At 41.5% G+C, this 21,769-nt stretch overlaps 1 protein-coding gene across 2 annotated transcripts in view; it reads left to right on the top strand.

Annotated features, from left to right (window-relative positions):
• The window catches only part of ninj1 (ninjurin 1), a 41,663-nt gene that overhangs the window by 293 nt on the left and 19,601 nt on the right, over window positions 1–21,769 (top strand). The window lies entirely within an intron of this gene.

Genomic DNA, 21,769 nt, shown 5'->3' with positions numbered 1-21,769 from the left:
CTATACTGTTATTCGCGCGGTGACTTTTTTTTATTTTTCTTACACCAGTCCAAATATGTAACTAAATGTTTCACTCTACGCTCCTTATTCATAAAGCAGGGCTCCTAAACCGGCCGTCCGCGGGCCAATGGCGACCCAGAAATGTTATTAGTTTAAAACTTTGGATTGACCTTCTCTAAAACAGCAAAGCCCTCTTGTCGTATATATGATCTTTGACCACTAGTGTTTTTTCAATGGGTTCTTGAAAACAGGACAGTGCTCCTGCATACTTGCCAACTTTGAGACCTCCGAAATCGGGAGATGTGGGCAGGGTTAGGGGGCGGGTTGGTTGGGAGGGAGAAGCGGGTGGTGTATATATATATATATATATATATATATATAATCCTTTCATGAATGAGTATATCCGTTGCCCTTCCAGCTGTCCTGGATGAACTGACATAATTTTTTTCCAATCACTTTGGAACTTGCAAATATATACATATATCCATCCATTTATACCGCTTTTTCCCTTTTGGGGTCACGGGGGGCACTGGCGCCTATCTCAGCTACAATCGGGCAAAAGGCGGGGTACACCCTGGACAAGTCGCCACCTCATCGCAGGGCCAACACAGATAGACAGACAACATTCACACACTAGGGCCAATTTAGTGTTGCCAATCAACCTATCCCCAGGTGCATGTTTTTGGAAATGGGAGGAAGCCGGAGTACCCGGAGGGAACCCACACATTCACGGGGAGAACATGCAAACTCCACACAGAAAGATCCCAAGCCTGGGATTGAACCCAGGCCCTTATATACATATATTGTATTATTATTGTTGGGAACTCGCATGGCTGCAATTGTGTCCCCCCGATGATGCCAGAATCCAGGAGAGTTGAGTGAAGGTAAGAAAATATTTAATACTCATAAGAAACAGAAATAAACATGAAGCAGTCTTGCATAGTAAATTCTCCAACATAGATTTTATCATCACGCACTGAGGAGTGCTCGAGTGCAACATAAATAGACACTAGTGTGATTGACAGCAGGTGTGAACCGCTGCCAATCAATGAAAAGAGAAAAACAACAGTGCTCCGTGAATAAAACAGGAAATACAACAAAATAAGAACACTGAACAGGAAGTAAATACCAAAACACGAAAAACTAACAGAAATGAAGTGACAGATTGTCACAGGACCTCCCCCTCAAGGAACAGATACCAGATGTTCCCTGGAAAAAAAATGGAAACAAATCCAAAATGTAAGGGAGGGTGTAGGGAGGATTTGGTGGAAGGTCGCCAAACCTCGTGTCCCCGCAGCCAACAAGGGAAAGTCAGGTGGCGGCGGCGCGTATAGCGCCGCTGGAACTGGCGAGGCGGGCGGCCAGGGAACGGCCACATCACTGGCCACAAAAGAGGAGAGTGCGTCCCGCGAGGAGAACGCCCATAGCACGGCCACATCTGCGGCTGACGTAGAGGCGGGCGCGCCGAAGCAGGCCGGGAAACAGAAGACGTAACAGGCGGCGTGGAAACCGCAGGCGTCACCGGCGGCTTAAAAACTGCTGGCTTCATCGGCGGCGTGAAAGCGGCAGATGAAGACGCCGAGCGAGGAGAAGCAAATGCCGGCCGAGGAGCAGCATATGCCGGCGTTGGAGCAGGCGGCGACGATGACAACAATGATGATGGCGTGGATGATGACAGCGGCGTGTGCTCGGCTGCACCGCCGCGAGTAGTGGCAGGCGTCATCAACGGCGTGGAAGTGGCAGATGTCATCGGCGGCATGGAAGCGGCGGATGTCATCGGCGGCGTGAAAGCGGCGGATGTCATCGGCGGCGTGAAAGCGGCGGATGTCATCGGCGGCGTGAAAGCGGCGGATGTCATCGGCGGCGTGAAAGCGGCGGATGTCATCGGCGGCGTGAAAGCGGCGGATGTCATCGGCGGCGTGAAAGCGGCGGATGTCATCGGCGGCGTGAAAGTGGCGGATGTCATCGGCGGCGTGAAAGCGGCAGATGAAGATGAAGGGGGAGGAGCTGCTAATGCCGGCCGGGGAGCAGCAGATGCCAGCGGTGACGAAGCCCGGCGTGGTGCTGCCACTGGCGGCGTTGCATCTGTGCGCAATGCCGGCGCCGGAACCCGGCGTGGAACCGGCATTGGAGCTTGGCGTGGGGCCGGCGTGGGAACTTGGCGAAAGCCCGCCAGGGACGTAGATGTCTCCGTGGAAGGAGACTCTGGCGAGGATGACAGCGGTGTGTGCCTGGCTACACCGCCGTGTATTGTAGGCCCCCCTCCACTAGTTGACTGCCAGACGCCGTCCACACTAGCGGGAAGACGTGCCTCGTCGTCGGAGTCCCCCGGTGCGAAAACCGTGGACGGGCGGGAGGGGGCCAGGAGAAGGGACGAAGACACGTCTCGCGCCGAGTCCCAGCAGGAGGACAAAAGAGACCTCACAGTGGTCTCCACTGGAGCCCTCGGCGAACCAGAAAAGAGAGCGGGAGCCGGCAGGAAAAGTAGCCTGGGAGCAACCGCTGGAAGCTGCGTAGGAGCAGGGAGAAGCAGCACAGTAGACGACGGGAAGGATGGCGGCGGCGGGCGTGCCGGTCGGAGAGCCGTAGTCAGCGACGGAGCCGCGAGACGTGAAGGAGGAGGCGGGCGCGCCGGTCGGTGAGCCGTAGCCGGCAGCGTTGCCGCGGGAAGAGGGTCCGCGTCTGTTGGCTGGGACCGCACAAACCTGGCTTTCAAGTCCTCCAGGAATTGTGCGGTCCAGAACGTCGGCTGAGGATTGCCGACAGGGATTCTCGCGAGGAGACTTTTTGGCTCGATGATACTGTTGGGAACTCGCATGGCTGCAATTGTGTGTCCCCGATGATGCAAGAATCCAGGAGAGTTGAGTGAAGGTAAGAAAATAATTTAATACTCATAAGAAACAGAAATAAACATGAAGCAGTCTTGCATAGTAAATTCTCCAACATAGATTTTATCATCGAGCACTGAGGAGTGCTCGAGTGCAACATAAATAGACACTAGTGTGATTGACAGCAGGTGTGAACCGCTGCCAATCAATGAAAAGAGAAAAACAACAGTGCTCCATGAATAAAACAGGAAATACAACAAAATAAGAACACTGAACAGGAAGTAAATACCAAAACACAAAAAACTAACAGAAATGAAGTGACAGATTGTCACAATTATTACTATTATTATTTTTAAATCTGTTCTTTCTAATACATTTTCTACTGCTTGTTACTCTCGGTGTCTACGAGCCGCTGAGGCAAATCATATATTATTATTATATTGCCTAAAAATGCATTTTCCCATCAATAACGTGACATCACGCCGCAGTGTGGGGGGAGTGTGCGACAAGTGCATGCTCTTTCAGTCAATTAGTGCACCAGAAATATATATACTGTATATATATATGTATATATATATATATATATATATATATATATATATATATATATATATATATATATACTGTATATATATATACAGTATATATATATATATATATTTCTGGTGCACTAATATATATACTGTATATATATATATATATATATAATATATTATTTTATATATATTTATACATATATAGTATACATATATAGCTTTTCTATTCTAACTGACATCTTTTGTAACACGTTTAGTGAATGAAGTGTACTTTTGTAATTATTCTCCCATATTTCTATATAATAACTAAAATATGGTAATTAGATTTTTGGCCCAGTACATAATTAGCTTTATTCTTTGTTGACGTATTTCTTTCCCCTTTATGTTGTTAAGTTTTTACATGACATTTCCAGTTAATTTCATCGTCTATTATTACACTAAAATGTGATTTATTTTATCATTTAAATGTCTACTCTGTCCATTTTTATTTGTGTTTGACTTTCTCTTCAACTGTTACGAAATAGCATTATTTTACTTTTGCTGAGATTCAAGAATAGTCTGTTTTATTGTTTTTTTCATCGAACCATCTCTTTAATTTGTTAATTTCTTCCGTTATTATTTGTATACACTTCTGTGTATTCGTTCCTGAAAAAAACACAGTCGTGCAATATGCAAATACTACTAACTTTAATATTGGTTACATAGAGATTGAACAATTTTGGTCCCAGTTTTGATCCCTGAGGTATGCCACAATATTTTTTTTAGCGCTGGAGACATGTGTAAATATATCAATCAATCAATCAATGTTTACTTATATAGCCCTAAATCACTAGTGTCTCAAAGGGCTGCACAAACCACCACGACATCCTCGGTAGGCCCACATAAGGGCAAGGAAAACTCACACCCAGTGGGACATCGGTGACAATAATGATCCAGTGGGACGTCTGTGACAATAATGACTATGAGAACCTTAGAAAGGAGGAAAGCAATGGATGTCGAGCGGGTCTAACATGATACTGTGAAAGTTCAATCCACAATGGATCCAACACAGTCGCGAGAGTCCCGTTCACAGCGGAGCCAGCAGGAAACCATCCCAAGCGGAGGCGGATCAGCAGCGCAGAGATGTCCCCAGCCGATACACAGGCAAGCAGTACATGGCCACCGGATCGGACCGGACCCCCTCCACAGGGGAGAGTGGGACATAGAAGAAAAAGAAAAGAAACAGCAGATCAACTGGTCTAAAAAGGGAGTCTATTTAAAGGCTAGAGTATACAAATGAGTTTTAAGGTGAGACTTAAATGCTTCTACTGAGGTGGCCTCTTGAACTGTTACCGGGAGGGCATTCCAGAGTACTGGAGCCCGAACGGAAAACGCTCTATAGCCCGCAGACTTTTTTTGGGCTTTGGGAATCACTAACAAGCCGGAGTCCTTTGAACGCAGATTTCTTGCCGGGACATATGGTACAAAACAATCGGCAAGATAGGATGGAGCTAGACCGTGTAGTATTTTATACGTAAGTAGTAAAACCTTAAAGTCACATCTTAAGTGCACAGGAAGCCAGTGCAGGTGAGCCAGTACAGGCGTAATGTGATCAAACTTTCTTGTTCTTGTCAAAAGTCTAGCAGCCGCATTTTGTACCAACTGTAATCTTTTAATGCTAGACATGGGGACACCCGAAAATAATACGTTACAGTAGTCGAGGCGAGACGTAACAAACGCATGGATAATGATCTCAGCGTCTTTAGTGGACAGAATGGAGCGAATTTTAGCGATATTACGGAGATGAAAGAAGGCCGTTTTAGTAACGCTTTTAATGTGTGCCTCAAAGGAGAGAGTTGGGTCGAAGATAATACCCAGATTCTTTACCGTGTCGCCCTGTTTAATTGTTTGGTTGTCAAATGTTAGAGTTGTATTATTAAATAGAGTTCGGTGTCTAGCAGGACCGACAATCAGCATTTCCGTTTTTTTGGCGTTGAGTTGCAAAAAGTTAGCGGACATCCATTGTTTAATTTCATTAAGACACGCCTCCAGCTGACCACAATCCGGCGTGTTGGTCAGCTTTAGGGGCATGTAGAGTTGGGTGTCATCAGCATAACAGTGAAAGCTAACACCGTATTTGCGTATGATGTCACCTAGCGGCAGCATGTAGATGCTGAAGAGTGCAGGGCCAAGGACCGAACCCTGGGGAACTCCACACGTTACCTTAATGTAGTCCGAGGTCACATTGTTATGGGAGACACACTGCATCCTATCAGTAAGATCAATCAATCAATCAATGTTTACTTATATAGCCCTAAATCACTAGTGTCTCAAAGGGCTGCACAAACCACCACGACATCCTCGGTAGGAAAACTCACACCCAGTGGGACATTGGTGACAATAATGACCCAGTGGGACGTCGGTGACAATGATGACTATGAGAACCTTAGAGAGGAGGAAAGCAATGGATGTCGAGCGGGTCTAACATGATACTGTGAAAGTTCAATCCACAATGGATCCAACACAGTCGCGAGAGTCCAGTCCAAAGAGGATCCAAGACACAGCAGCGAGAGTCCCGTTCACAGCGGAGCCAGCAGGAAACCATCCCAAGCGTAGGCGGACCAGCAGCGCAGAGATGTCCCCAGCCGATACACAGGCGAGCAGTACATGGCCACCGGATCGGACCGGACCCCCTCCACAGGGGAGAGTGGGACATAGAAGAAAAAGAAAAGAAACAGCAGATCAACTGGTCTAAAAAGGGAGTCTATTTAAAGGCTACAGTATACAAATGAGTTTTAAGGTGAGACTTAAATGCTTCTACTGAGGTGGCATCTCGAACTGTTACCGGGAGGGCATTCCAGAGTACTGGAGCCCGAACGGAAAACGCTCTATAGCCCGCAGACTTTTTTTGGGCTTTGGGAATCACTAACAAGCCGGAGTCCTTTGAACGCAGATTTCTTGCCGGGACATATGGTACAATACAATCGGCAAGATAGGATGGAGCTAGACCGTGTAGTATTTTATACGTAAGTAGTAAAACCTTAAAGTCACATCTTAAGTGCACAGGAAGCCAGTGCAGGTGAGCCAGTACAGGCGTAATGTGATCAAACTTTCTTGTTCTTGTCAAAAGTCTAGCAGCCGCCCTGTTTAATTATTTGGTTGTCAAATGTTAGAGTTGTATTATTAAATAGAGGTCGGTGTCTAGCAGGACCGATAATCAGCATTTCCGTTTTTTTGGCGTTGAGTTGCAAAAAGTTAGCGGACATCCATTGTTTAATTTCATTAAGACACGCCTCCAGCTGACTACAATCCGGCGTGTTGGTCAGCTTTAGGGGCATGTAGAGTTGGGTGTCATCAGCATAACAGTGAAAGCTAACACCGTATTTGCGTATGATGTCACCTAGCGGCAGCATGTAGATGCTGAAGAGTGCAGGGCCAAGGACCGAACCCTGGGGAACTCCACACGTTACCTTAACGTAGTCCGAGGTCACATTGTTATGGGAGACACACTGCATCCTATCAGTAAGATAAGAGTTAAACCAAGACAGGGCTAAGTCTGACATACCAATTCGTGTTTTGATACGTTCTAATAAAATATTATGATCGACGGTATCGAGGAGCAGCAACATAGATGACGCATCAGAATCCATCGTTAGCAATAGATCATTAGTCATTTTTGCGAGGGCTGTCTCCGTCGAGTGATTTGCCCTGAAACCGGATTGAAAGGTTTCACATAGATTGTTAGACGCTAAGTGTTCATTTAACTGCTCCGCAACAATTTTTTCGAGGATTTTTGAAATAAAGGGAAGGTGAGACACCGGTCGGTAGTTTACCATGAGGTCAGGATCGAGGTTAGGTCTTTTAAGAAGAGGATGAATAACCGCTTTTTTGAATGCTAGGGGAACAGTGCCCGAGGAAAGTGATAAGTTTATAATATTTAGCACTGATGGACCTAATAATACAAAGAGCTCCTTGATCCATTTACACGTTGTAACAATTCCTCTAATGTTATTTCCTCAAAACGAGAGAAACTATTTTGGAGGGCAGTATCCGCCGTATATACAATCGTGTCAGTGTTAATAGAACCCCGTTGTAGCTGGGACGCATTGTCTTTAATCTCCTTTCTAATGACTTCAATTTTCTTACTAAAGAATTGCATAAAGTCATCAGCTGAGTGGGTGGAGCTACTGGAAGGAGTCCCTTGTTGGGTTAGCGATGCTACTGTACTAAACAAAAATTTAGGATCGTTTTTATTGCGGTGGATGAGATTTGAGTAATAATTAGCTTTAGCTAAGGTAAGCATGCGTTTATAAGTTATTAAACCATCACTAAATGCTTGATGGTGCACCTCAAGTTTAGTCGTGCGCCATTTGCGTTCCAGCTTTCTGCATAATAATTTCTGAGCTCTAGTTTCTTCTGTAAACCACGGGGTGCGCTTTTTTGGAGCCTTTTTTAACTTTAGCGGTGCTATGTTATCAATGGTTTCGCGCAGGGCGTCGTTAAAGTTGTTAGTGAGGTTATCAATAGAGCCCACATACTTTGGGAATGGTGCCATTACCGAGGGCAGTAGGTCAGCAAGAGCTGTCGTTGTAGCCGTATTAATGTTGCGGCTGCTATAGCAGTTATTATTATTATTAGTTTGACGAACAGAGTTAAACCAAGACAGGGCTAAGTCTGACATACCAATTCGTGTTTTGATACTTTCTAATAAAATATTATGATCGACGGTATCGAAAGCAGCGCTAAGATCGAGGAGCAGCAACATAGATGACGCATCAGAATCCATCGTTAGCAATAGATCCTTAGTCATTTTTGCGAGGGCTGTCTCCGTCGAGTGATTTGCCCTGAAACCGGATTGAAAGGTTTCACATAGATTGTTAGACGCTAAGTGTTCATTGAACTGCTCCGCAACAATTTTTTCGAGGATTTTTGAAATAAAGGGAAGGTGAGACACCGGTCGGTAGTTTACCATGAGGTCAGGATCGAGGTTAGGTCTTTTAAGAAGAGGATGAATAACCGCTTTTTTGAATGCTAGGGGAACAGTGCCCGAGGAAAGTGATAAGTTTATAATATTTAGCACTGATGGACCTAATAATACAAAGAGCTCCTTGATCAGTTTCCCAGGAAGAGGGTCAAGTAAACATGTTGTTTGTTTTATTCCATTTACACGTTGTAACAATTCCTCTAATGTTATTTCATCAAAACAAGAGAAACTATTTTGCAGGGCAGTATCCGCCGTATATACAATCGTGTCAGTGTTAATAGAACCCCGTTGTAGCTGGGACGCATTGTCTTTAATCTCCTTTCTAATGACTTCAATTTTCTTACTAAAGAATTGCATAAAGTCATCAGCTGAGTGGGTGGAGCTACTGGAAGGAGTCCCTTGTTGGGTTAGTGATGCTACCGTACTAAACAAAAATTTAGGATCGTTTTTATTACGGTGGATGAGATTTGAGTAATAATTAGCTTTAGCTAAGGTAAGCATGCGTTTATAAGTTATTAAACCATCACTAAATGCTTGATGGTGCACCTCAAGTTTAGTCGTGCGCCATTTGCGTTCCAGCTTTCTGCATAATAATTTCTGAGCTCTAGTTTCTTCTGTAAACCACGGGGTGCGCTTTTTTGGAGCCTTTTTTAACTTTAGCGGTGCTATGTTATCAATGGTTTCGCGCAGGGCGTCGTTAAAGTTGTTAGTGAGGTTATCAATAGAGCCCACATACTTTGGGAATGGTGCCATTACCGAGGGCAGTAGGTCAGCAAGAGTTGTCGTTGTGGCCGTATTAATGTTGCGGCTGCTATAGCAGTTATTATTATTATTAGTTTGACGAACATGCGTCCGAACCTCGAATTTTATAAGGTAATGATCGGAAAATACTTTAGTATATGGGAGTATCGTAACTTTGGAAGCGGTGATACCCCTGACAAGCACTAGGTCTATCGTATTACCGTTGCGATGCGTGGGTTCATTTATTATTTGTGTGAGACCACAGCTATCAATTATAGTCTGGAGCGCTACGCACGGTGGGTCCGATGGGGTATTCATATGGATATTAAAGTCCCCCATTATAATTATATTATCGGCGTGTGTCACTAGATCAGCAACGAACTCTAAGAATTCATTGATAAAGTCCGAACAGGGCCCTGGGGGGCGGTAGATAACAGCCAGGTGTAGAGGCAGCAGTGTGACAGACCTCATAGTAAGCACCTCAAACGATTTATATTTATTATTTATGTTAGGACTAAGGTTAAAGTTTTCGTTGTATATTAGTGCGACCCCCCCACCCCTTTTAAGCAGACGGGCAATATGCGCATGTGTAAAGTTAGGAGGACATGCCTCATTTAGCGCAAAAAAGTCGTTTGGTTTAAGCCAGGTTTCGCTGAGACCGATGACGTTAAGATTGTTGTCTCTGATAATATCATTAACTAACAACGTTTTGGGAGACAATTATCTTATGTTTAAAAAACCTATATTATAGGTAGTGGGCTGTTTTAGGGAATTTTTGATCAAATTATCCGTAGTGGCAATATTAATAATGTTGTGTTTATTATGCCCAGTGCATTTAGTATAGTTACGACCATATCTAGGAATTGATACGACAGGAATTTTCCAATTGTTTGATTGTTGCTTTGATAAACTGCACGCATCATGGTTAGCCACCTCAGTAACGGGGATTTTCCGATTGTTTGTTTGTTGCTTTGATAAACTGCACGCATCATAGTTAGCCACCTCAGTAACACACATGTCCAACTCTGAAACACTCAAAGCAGAAAAAACTTGTTCTAATTTAACTGACTCCTTACCCAGACCAGTAGTCTCGCATCCTTTATTTAAATCCGTCTTCAGGGTGGAGGGAAGTGGTGTTCTGTGGGGATTAGCCTTCTGCTTTGTTTTTAGCCCCGCTCGACATCCGCGTTTCCGATCACACCGCTGGCGTCTGCTCCGTAGACGGCCCCCGCTGCTACTAGACTCCGCTGCTTCACAGGCCGCTGGATGTAGCCGCCGACGTATTCCCATGCTAGTTAGCATGTTTAGCACGCCCGCGTCTATCAGTCCAAAACGGCCCGATATGTCCATATCCAGAAGTGTCTGGCGGTCGTACGTGATCACGGAGTGACCACGATGCGAGCCAGCCATGAAGCCTGCAGAACTGTCCGGCATTACCGCCAAATGTTCCATCTTTAGCAAGAGCAGCGCAGTGTCGCAGCCCGTCCGGGCGCCGCCATCTTGCCAAAAAAAAAAAAAAAAATATATATATATATATATATATATATATATATATATGTTATATAATATAATATAATATAATATAATATAATATAATATAATATGTTATGGATAATCCACGGATGTCACCAATGGCAAAACCAATAGAGCAAATTCCAAACAACTTGTTTCCCGGAAGTATGAAGGAAGGCAAGATCCAAGATCCCTAGTTTAGTTTCAACTTTCTGTGACTGATGCAGGTCCCGAATACAACAAAGCAGGTAGCAATAGGTAAGGAACGTTGGATTTGAATATTTGGGGCCCTTTAAAAAAACTAAAACTGTGCTAAACTAAAACTTTTTTTTTTCTTTTGAGATAAAGATTGATTATGTATTTGATATTTGTTTACTTGCTATGGTGTATTATTAATTTATTCTTTATTTATTCACTGCTCTCTTACAGAGAACAAGGAAATGCGATAAAATTGCTATGGATTGAAAAGGAGTAGGATTAAATAAACTCTGCTTCTTCCTACTCCTTTTCGGACGTGCTGTAATGATACAACTGGAAATATGTGATGCATTACATTGTATGGTATGCCTGTTTGAAAGAAACTGAGACTGAACTTAACTGAACTGATCTGAAAAACAAGCTTAATTGGTTCTGTGACAAAGCTCTAATATTAAAACACTTGTATCTCAAATAATATTAAGTTGAAATTAACTTAATTGGTGCTTGTTCCTCCAAAAAGGCACAATTTACATTAAAAAATAAATAAAAACAAACTTTTAGATAACAAATATTGTATGAAACTAATACAACACAATTAATTACTAACAACTACAGTAGTTTTATAAAGTAATGTGATAATAATGTACACCGTTTACATGAGAAATTGGACTTATACAGTATCTTTTTCCAGACGCTTCTCCGTCAAACACACCATCAGCAGCTTCTGCATATTTTAACAGATAAATGCCTGCGGTTTAGATATTATTTTAACACTCAGCTGGCGTTAGACTGCTTCACTATGGTGCAGACGAGCAGTAATACACTCCAAATATTTTGCCAAGATGTTTTTGATTATCCATCCATCTTCTGCCGCTTATCCGAGGTTGGGTCGCGTGGGCAGCAGCCTAAGCAGGGATGCCCAGAGTTTCCTCTCCCCAGCCACTTCGTCAAGCTCTTCCCGGGGGATCCTGAGGCGTTCCCAGGCCAGCCGTGAGACATAGTCTTCCCAACGTGTCCTGGGTCTTCCCCGTGGCCTCCTACCAGTCGGATGTGCCTTAAACACCTCACCAAGGGAGGCGTTCGGGTGACATCCTGACCAGATGCCCGAACCACCTCATCTGGCTCCTCTCGATGTGGAGGAGCAGCGGCTTTACTCTCAGCTCCCACCGGAGTTTTTGATTATTTACTTTATTAATTTAATAGATATCATATGCTTCATCTTCTCAGCACAGTTCACTAATGGCGGGGATGCTGGGAACTCCAATTTCTGCTTGCAACTTTAAGAATAACAGTCATTTTAAGTTGTTGTACCACTATGTATAGATATATACATGCATACAGTACCGGCCAAAAGTTTGGACACAACTTCTCATTTAAATGTTTTTTCTTTATTTTCATGGCTATTTACAATGTAAATTGTCACTGAAGGCATCAAAACTATGACACCTGTGAAGTTTTTCAGGTGACTACCTCTTGCAGCTCATCGAGAGAATGCCAAGAGTGTGCAAAGCAGTAATCAGAGCAAAAGGTGGCTATTTTGAAGCAACTAGGATACAAAACATGTTTTCAGTTATTTCACCTTTGAAGGTCCTGAGTTGTCCTGGGTTCAATCCCGGGCTAGGGTTCTTTCTTTGTGGAGTTTGCATGTCCTCCCCGTGACTGTGTGGGTTCCCTCCAGGTACTCTGGCTTCCTCTCACCGCCAAAGACATGCACCTGGGGATACGTTGTTGGCCTAAGATGAGGTGGCGACTTGTCCAGGGCTTAATCCGCTTTCCGCCCGAATGCAGCAGAGATAGGCACCAGCGCCCCCCGTGACCCCAAAGGGAATAAGCAGTAGGAAATGGATGGATGACTTTTTCAAGCATAAAAATTGTTAAATTAACTAAAAATATCAACACAACAGTGGTGTTGAGTCAAGAGGAGCCCAAACCATTTACAGCAGGCTGTTCAATTTCTTGACTCCTGATTGGCTCTGCCTCAGGCGGCCTTACTATATTAGATTAAAAGTTAATGTTAAAAAATAAACACATTTAGAAGGTCATAAACAGGTTTGTTATGCAGTTGCTATGAAAATATTTTATATTCATTTTTCGTGGTCATGTCCACAAACAATTAACAGTGATATACTTGCTTTTTATTGGACAAATATAATGTTTTTTTTGTTTTTTTTTAAATCCTGAAGAATGTGTGCAAAGTCTGAATTGTATGACTTTGGGGGCATTGTAGGACAAACGCGGGGGTGTCACTTCAACTACAATTTTTTGTTCTTAAAGGAACTTTCTATCTAGAAGAAGCGTCATGTGTGGAGGGAAGCAGTTGTGTCAGAGGAACAATGCAGGCATAGAAATTGAAATCCACAATTTATGGGAGGTGCAATCCCTCACAGGATCTCGCTAGGTTGGACCCACAGCTAGAACTCCATTCCAGAAAGACTTCCTCCAGTCGGCACATAAAGAAAAAGGGACAATGAAGTTGTCACAGTGGAAGTGTGTGTTTGTGGCGCACGCTGCATGCATGCGGAGTAAGTAAATATATGGATGAAACCTACCGCATATATTGCAAGTGATGACTTCCTCTTATGTAACGCTGCACATGTACAAAACAAGGAAGTCGGTGCATGCCCACTTCCTGGATGGACTGACCAGCCCATTGGAATAAGGACACACAGACCTCAGCTGGGCTTGATAATCACTTCGAGAGTCTGAGTTGAGTCCGCGCCATGTTGTAAAAAGGTTTATAGGTTTGGCGTACGCCCCTGTTTCCAAGCAGACTGGAGCTTTGGCACTTTGGCATGAAATGGAAGTCCTGGGCTCTAAAAAAAGGATGTGACTTTAGGAAAAAAATTGTTTGGCCTTTCTTTTTCAACACACAATGACCTAGCAGGGTCATGGGAGTTTTGTAAAGTTTTTCTTGAGCAACTGAAAACTTTCACTTCCTTAGAGGGTTTTCCCACAAAAAGCCGATTCATGTAGTTTTGATGATTACGATCTATCCATCTATCGATTTACTACCGCTTATTCCCTTCGGGGTCGCGGGTGGGGGTGGGGGGGGGGTGCCTATCCCAGCTACAATCGGGCGGAAGGCAGTGTATACCCTGGACAAGTCGCCACTTCATCGCAGTGATTACAATTTAGTCCTTGGGTAACCTGGTTTTTGTTAGGACAGAAATAAAATGTGGATGGATTTAAACATTTGTGGAACTGTTGATCACTGTAAATCTTACAATCAAGAGAAACGCAACAAAAATGCAACAAACAGTGAAATATGAACGCAAAGGGTACAAAATAAACCCACCTACAATCTGATATATCTGATATATTACTAAGCTTTAGAACTTTGTTGTGAAACGCTTCCCGCCCACACTGATTGGTGCCTCGTCTAAGCTGCTGTGACGTAGAATACCATAGTAACTAATTAGATGACTATAGTAACTAATTAGATGACCATGATAACTAATTAGATGACCATAGTAACTTGTATATCATCCATACGCGCAGATTCCAACCATTGAAATACTCAGTATAGTTCAAGACTTACGGTCATGAGAAAACATCACTGCACATCATAATGGCAGCCATAGTTTCCATCTAAAATATCCAAAAAAATTATTTGGGAATGACCGGCGGGCCAGATTGAAAAGTTTAACGGGCCGCATGTGGCCCCCGGGCCTTACTTTGCCCAGGTCTGCCGTAAATGAAAAGCATGAAATGGGACAAGCCGTAGAAAATGGATTAATGGAAATGGCTAAATGGACTAAAAGGATCAATATCACAGTAGTATTGGCTACAGGATGAAAGCAAACCAATCAGAACCCGCTGTTCAATATCGTGACAACCAGGGCTTAGGGGTGGGTAGAAAATCTGGTACTTTTTTGCCACCGACCGAATCCCGCCGGCTCCAGTGATTCACATAAAATCCAACGGTGCCATTTTTTGGTACTTAGCTTGCCCGTGACGTCACGCCCGGTTGCCGACTCGGCTGGCTCTTCGCACTTCGGCATTTGGCGATCACTCCAGCAGCACTAAGAGCGGACTCTGCCAAACTACCTCTATGTAATGTTGCAATTTTCAATGCCAACAAAGTAATTGACTCAAAAAAACGCTCCAATGTAAGTAAAGTAAAGCTCCACTTTTCCAAAAATGTGCTAGATTTAGGGCTGGGCGATGATATTTCGATATTTTTAGGCCACGTCACGATACAAGATATGCATCTCGATATTTTGCCTTAGCCTTGAATGAACACTTGATACATATAATCACACCAGTATGATGATTCTATGTGTCTACATTAAAACATTCTTGTTCATACTGCATAAATATATGCTCATTTTAGACTTTCATGCAGAGAGGGAAATCACAACCAAGTCAATTGACCAAAACTGTATTTATTAAACAGTTATTAAGCAGTGGCACAAACTTCATATAATTTCAAAACAGAAATTGCAAGATTGTCAAAGACATTTTAAAACAAGCTATAAGTGCACTTTTTTGCATAATCTTACTAAGATGACATATCAAACAACACTAAATTAAAGTGTAGTTTTTGTACAGAACACCACAACAATAGTTTAAAACAAATAAAATGATGTCACAGAAGATATTTCAGTAAGTATCAAATAAAAATGAGCTGCATAATAGGTTGCTGCGGATGTTTTCTCCTGTTGTTGACTTTGTTTTTTCCATATGGCGTTGATCTGGAAATAGTTGCTTTGGCATTTTGTTGGTGTGGCACCGGCCGGAGATGTTAACATGTAGAGTTTCATGCACTCTTCATTCTCAAGCGGGTGACTTTTCAAATGATGCTACATTAGCAGTGCTGCTACTTTTTGGAGCAACGCTTTTTCCGCATAAATGTTGAACATATTCTCGCTTGAAGCCAAATCACCGCCAGATGATGGATCCCATGTTGTTTTTCTTGGTAATTAATTTTCCTCCATTTGTTACCAGATTGGCACCTTCTCTCTCTCGTATTACCACCCAGCGTTAGCATCACAGCTAACGTTACCATGTCTGCTCTGCGGGAGCGTGGGACATTGCACACGTGAAGTATTGTATGTAAGACGGAGCGCTTGGTTTATGTCTCTGTGAGAAGGAGAGACAAGAAAGAGTTGGAAACGCATGCAGTGTAACGCCCGCAGCTAAAAGCAACTGCGTGAGAATGTATACTCGAATATCACGATATAGTCATTTTTTATATCGCATAGAGACAAACCCGATATATATCGAGTATATCGATATATCGCCCAGCCCTCACTAGATTGATGTTATTTACATTGGCTTTGCTATTTACATGCTACTGATTTGCATTAGTAACTTTACAAGGCGATTTCAACACCTCCAAATCTATTTTTGAAAACTACAACTAAGATGCGCGTTACAGTCCAATAACTGGTGTGTAATAAGTTCAATACTTACAGTATTACCATTTTAGGGCACAAAAAAAAAAAAATCTGTACACTAACGCTTTCTAACATCTTGGACTTGCAACTCTAATTAGGGACTGAAGTTCCCTTTGGGACAGAGGACCCTATTGTATTTTTGGAACTTAGTTTTCATACTTGCAAATGATAATTTAACAATAGTAAAACAAAATGGACAGCAGATAACTGGACAGCAGTTGTCATATTTAACTCATTTTTAAATGTTGCGATAAAAAAAAAATGATTTTGTTGTCAAACAATTAATATTTATTAACACACACAAAAGTACCGACAATTTGTGTCATGAGCTGTGGTCTGGATTATGTTTTTGTTATATTTTGGACTCTTTTAGTTCCTGTTTGCGCTCCCTTTTTTGTTTAGTTACCATGGCAACTTATTAGTTTCACCTGCCTCTGGTGTTCGGGACATGCACCTGCTCTAATCAAGCAGACCATTATTTAGGCCTGTTTTTGCCAGTCAGTCGTCCTGGCCTCATTACTTAATTCATGCTGCTCGTTCCATGTCTGATTCCACAGTTATGCTACTTGCTCCATGCCATAGTTATGTTCGTTAATAGTTTCATGCAATACCATAGGTCATGCCACAGTAAGTCTTGTTTATTTCATGCCACAGTTAAGAGTTTTTTCCTGTTCCATAGTTCCATGTTTTACTGCGCTAAGTTTTCGCCTTAGCTTCCGCGTGTGATAGGCACACTTGCCTCTGTTGTTTGTCTGTTATTTTTTAGTTAGTTTAATAAATATGTTCCTACCTGCAAGCCTCGTCTGGAATAGTTTGTTTGCATCCCGGGAGAACAAACCTCGCAGTAAGCTGAGACCCCCCCCCACCCCTGTTATGACAATTTGTACCGTTGAGTACAGCATCGATTCGCAAGTAACTGGAATTTGTACCCTATTTGTTCAAATGTGAACGATACTCATCGCTAAAAGGGCTGCAATTATTAATCAATTGATTAGAAGATAGCATAGATTTATATTTTGTTGCTTCGATTAATCCTTAAATGAGTGTAACTACAGATGTAATGATAAACGGTAATAATGACAATTAAATATGCTGTTTTAAAATTTGAATTTTAGTTATTAAATTAAAAATGATGGAAAAAAAACACATGTTTAATAGCCGCACTTTGACAAACTCGCGGACTAACTGGCGCCACCTAGCTTGCTTAAATGCTAACATTAAAACAAGAGACAGAATAACTCGCTGGAATAAAAAGAAAATATAACATACATCCATAAACGTGGATGCATATGAAAGAGTGCAATATATTTATCTGTACAGTTATTTATTTATTTATATCTGCACCTTATTGTTTTTTTTATCCTGCACTACCATGAGCTTATGCAAAGAAATTTTGTTCTTATCTGTACTGTAAAGTTCAAATTTGAATGACAATAAAAATGAATTTGAAGTCTAATTTTATTACCGTCTTTCCCCATAAGTGTTAATTCTCACAGCTGTTTTACTTTAGTGATAGTCTTTTGACGAAAATGGATTTTAGTTTTAGTCATATTTTAGTCATCTAAACCTGTGGTTCTCAATTGGGGGTACGCGTACCCCTGGGGGTACTTGAAGGTACGCCAAGAGGTACATGAGATTTTTTTTTTGAAATATTCTAAAAATAGCAACAATTCAAAAATCCTTTATAAATATATTTATTGAATAATACTTCAACAAAATATGAATGTAAGTTCATAAACTGTGAAAAGAAATACAACAATGCAATATTCAGTGTTGACAGCTAGATTTTTTGTGGACATGTTCCATAAATTTTGATTTTAAAGATTCCTTTTTTTGTGAAGAAATGATTGGACTTAAGTTCATGAATCCAGATGGATCTCTTATTACAATCCCCAAAGAGGGCACTTTAAGTTGATGATTACTTCAATGTGTAGAAATCTTTATTTAAAATTGAATAACTTGTTTATTTTTCAACAAGTTTTTAGTTATTTTTATATCTTTTTTTCCAAATAGTTCAAGACAGACCACTACAAATGAGCAATATTTTGCACTGTTATACAATTTAATAAATCAGAAACTGATGACACAGTGCTGTATTTTACTTCTTTATTTCTTTTGTTCAACCAAAAATGCTTTGCTCTGATTAGGGGGTACTTGAATTAAAAAAATGTTCAAAGGGGGTACATCACTGAAAAAAGTTTGAGGACCACTGATCTAAGCCAATTTAGTTTTAGGCGACAAAATTCCTCAACTTTTTAGTCGACAAAAATAACAATACATTTTGGGAACTGATGTATTATAATCAGGTGCACCTCTAAATGAAACGAGATCAAAAATAGACCATTCATCGGCAGTGCGCCTTATAATCTGGTGCACCCTATGGTACGGAAAATACGGTACTGTAATATCATTTAATTTCCCATATAAATCCGATCTAATCTTGTAAATGTCCATCAGTTGTTTTAACACTTTGGAGGAATTGATTCCATAATATGTTTATTATTGTGGCTGTGGCGCCACATCTTTTACTGAAAGCTGCTTCTAATCATTTGCTGCACGTCTATAAGATTATTTGTGTGTGCGTCGCGTGTATTCATGGCGTGTCCATAACAAAAGGAAATGATTGAATTTCCCCTGGAATTAAACAAACAAAATAAAAACAGATGCGGATGGTCATTTGGAGATTTCCTAAGAAGGGAATGCAAGTGGACAACACTTACTAATCTATATTTAGGGTTTATGGTCATTACTGTGCTGACTTGTGCAACATAACCTTTTTATAAGTGGCAGTGGAAGTTGTTGGAGATGGAAACGTCTTTCGCTCCCTTCAGTTGACCTCTCGTGTGCTCACATGCAACCACAGGAAATAAAGGAAGTGTTCTCAAAGCAAACCATCATAAAAATTTTCCAAAATGAACAGGCAATGTTCTAAGTTTACATTTCAACACTCCTGACTTTCCTTCAAGTGCAAAAAGAAGCAAACTAAGGCAAAAATAAAAATAATACATAAATAAAATGTCAGGACTGTGACTTGGATTTGTTTTGCTTCTTCCACGCAAAGGATGATTTGCACGAGCGAGACATGAGTGTAAGTACATGTTTAATTTATTTACGCACTAAATACAAAAAAAAGCAAACAAAGGGCGCTCACAATGAGGTACGAATACTAAACTACAAAATATAAACATGAAACAAAAACACTTGCTCGATGGCATGAATAATAATGAACTATGAACAAAAACAGCACTATGGCATGGCTATGAAAAAAATTAAAACAAAGCACTGTGACAAAAACAAAGGGCATGAACAGCAATGTGCGTGGCAGGTGATCGAGGGCATGAAGGATGTGCAGCAAACAGCAAACAGAATTCATAAGCACAAGCAGTAGCAAAGTTCCCAGGCCGATGAACAGAAAACAAATGATTTAAATAGTGGCTATGGTGATGAGAAACAGGTGTGGGACTGAGGGCAGGGGTGTGACTTGGAGATCAGGTGGAAACTAATGCGTGACTATGGAAACAAACAAAACTAGGAAGTGCAAAACGGGAAACAAGAGTCCAAAAACAAAACATAAACATGATCAAACATAAACCTAATTTACAGGCATGATATAAAAGTTGTGAATAATAGTACCCTGTAGCAGTGTTTGTTTAGTGAAAACCACAAGGGACATACAGTATACTCAACATGCTTAACTGTCATTCAAGTGTAAAAAGACGTAAACACCACATAAAAATGTAACTTACACACAAAAAAAACTAAAACGTATTATAATAATGTTATTCACCCTTGACCCTTGTCAGTGTTGAAGTGGGATTACATGTTGTACTGAGCAGCCAGGACAGGGACTTAACCACACAAGTTAAACTTCATGTTCTATGTTTATCATCACACTTTTCCTCTTTTCTTTTTGTAAGAAAAAGGCAAACACACTTTTGGATTTCAAACTTTTACAAGCTCATGGCGCTTGTACCACAGTGGTGTATTATAGTAGTACCACAAGTAAATGTTTACTATACCACAGTACTGTATTATAGTAGTACCACAAGTAAATATTTATTATATCACAGTACTGTACTATAGTAGTACCACAAGTAAATGTTTATTGTACCACAGTACTATATTACAGTAGTACCCTAAGTAAATGTTTATTATACCATGGTACTGTATTATAGTAGTACCACAAGTAAATGTTTATTATACCATCCATCCATCCATCTTCTTCCGCTTATCCGAGGTCGGGTCGCGGGGGCAACAGCCTAAGCAGGGAAACCCAGACTTCCCTTTCCCCAGCCACTCCGTCTAGCTCTTGCCGGGGGATCCCGAGGCGTTCCCAGGCCAGCCGGGAGACATAGTCTTCCCAACGTGTCCTGGGTCTTCCCCGTGGCCTCCTACCGGTTGGACGTGCCCTAAACACCTCCCTAGGGAGGTGTTCGGTTTATTATACCACAGCACTGTATTATATTAGTACAAGTAAATGTTTATTATACATGAGTGCTGTATTAAAGTTAAAGTACCAATGATTGTCACACACATACTAGATGTGGCGAAATTATTCTCTGCATTTGACCCATCACCCTTGATCACCCCCTAGGAGGTGAGGGGAGCAGTGGGCAGCAGTGGTGCCGCACCCGGGAATCATTTATGGTGATTTAACCCCCAATTCCAACCCTTAATGCTGAGTGCCAACAAGCAGGGAGGTTATTATAAAAGTACCACAAGTAAATGTTTATTGTACCACTGTACTGTATTATAGTAATCCATCCATCTATTTTCTACCGCTTGGCCCTCTTGGGGTCGCGGCCACTATTAAATGTGTGTTATACCACAGTACTGTATTATAGTAGTACTAATGTGGTGGAAATGTCGGGGATTCAACCCAGGGCCTCATCCTGTTCGTGACGCCAATTTTATGTGGTCGAAAAGTCAGAATCTTCAACAGGAACAATAGAGAGTTTGTTACTACAGTTTTAATTACTCACAATCAGATAGTTCAAAGTTGGATTGAATCGATATGAAAACAGTGTCTCCGGAGACGAAAGATGGTGCACCCTCGTGAAAGGAATTAATAAGAGCGCATCTCAGGCTTGGTCTTCCTTTCATATTTATACGCTCCATGATGGCCTGATTTGTATCATAACAACTTATGTAACTGTTCAATGTTCAGAGTGACTTGACCTCTTATGTGACATGTCCCTCCCAATGCATTTAGTTTGGAGGTAACCCTAGGACAGAAATTGTCCACTACACTAACAGCAAATGTTTATTATACCACATAGTACCACAAGTAAATGTGTGTTATACCATAGTACTGTATTTTAGTAGTATGACAAGAAAATGTTTATTGTACTACAGAACTCTATTATAGTAGTACTACAGGTAAATGTTTACTATACCACTGTACTGTATTACAGTAGTACCACAAGTTAATGTTTATTATACCACAGTACTGTAATATTGTAGTATCACAAGTAAAGGTTCATTATACCGCATTCCTGTATTTTAGTAGTACCACAAGTTAATGTTAATATGTTTATTGTGCCACACTACTGTATAGTAGCACAAATACATGTTTATTGTACAACAGTATTG

The sequence above is a fragment of the Nerophis ophidion genome, linkage group LG16 (genome assembly GCF_033978795.1).
Source record: "Nerophis ophidion isolate RoL-2023_Sa linkage group LG16, RoL_Noph_v1.0, whole genome shotgun sequence".
Lineage (NCBI taxonomy): Eukaryota > Metazoa > Chordata > Actinopteri > Syngnathiformes > Syngnathidae > Nerophis > Nerophis ophidion.
This window is presented reverse-complemented; position numbering and strand designations above follow the sequence as displayed.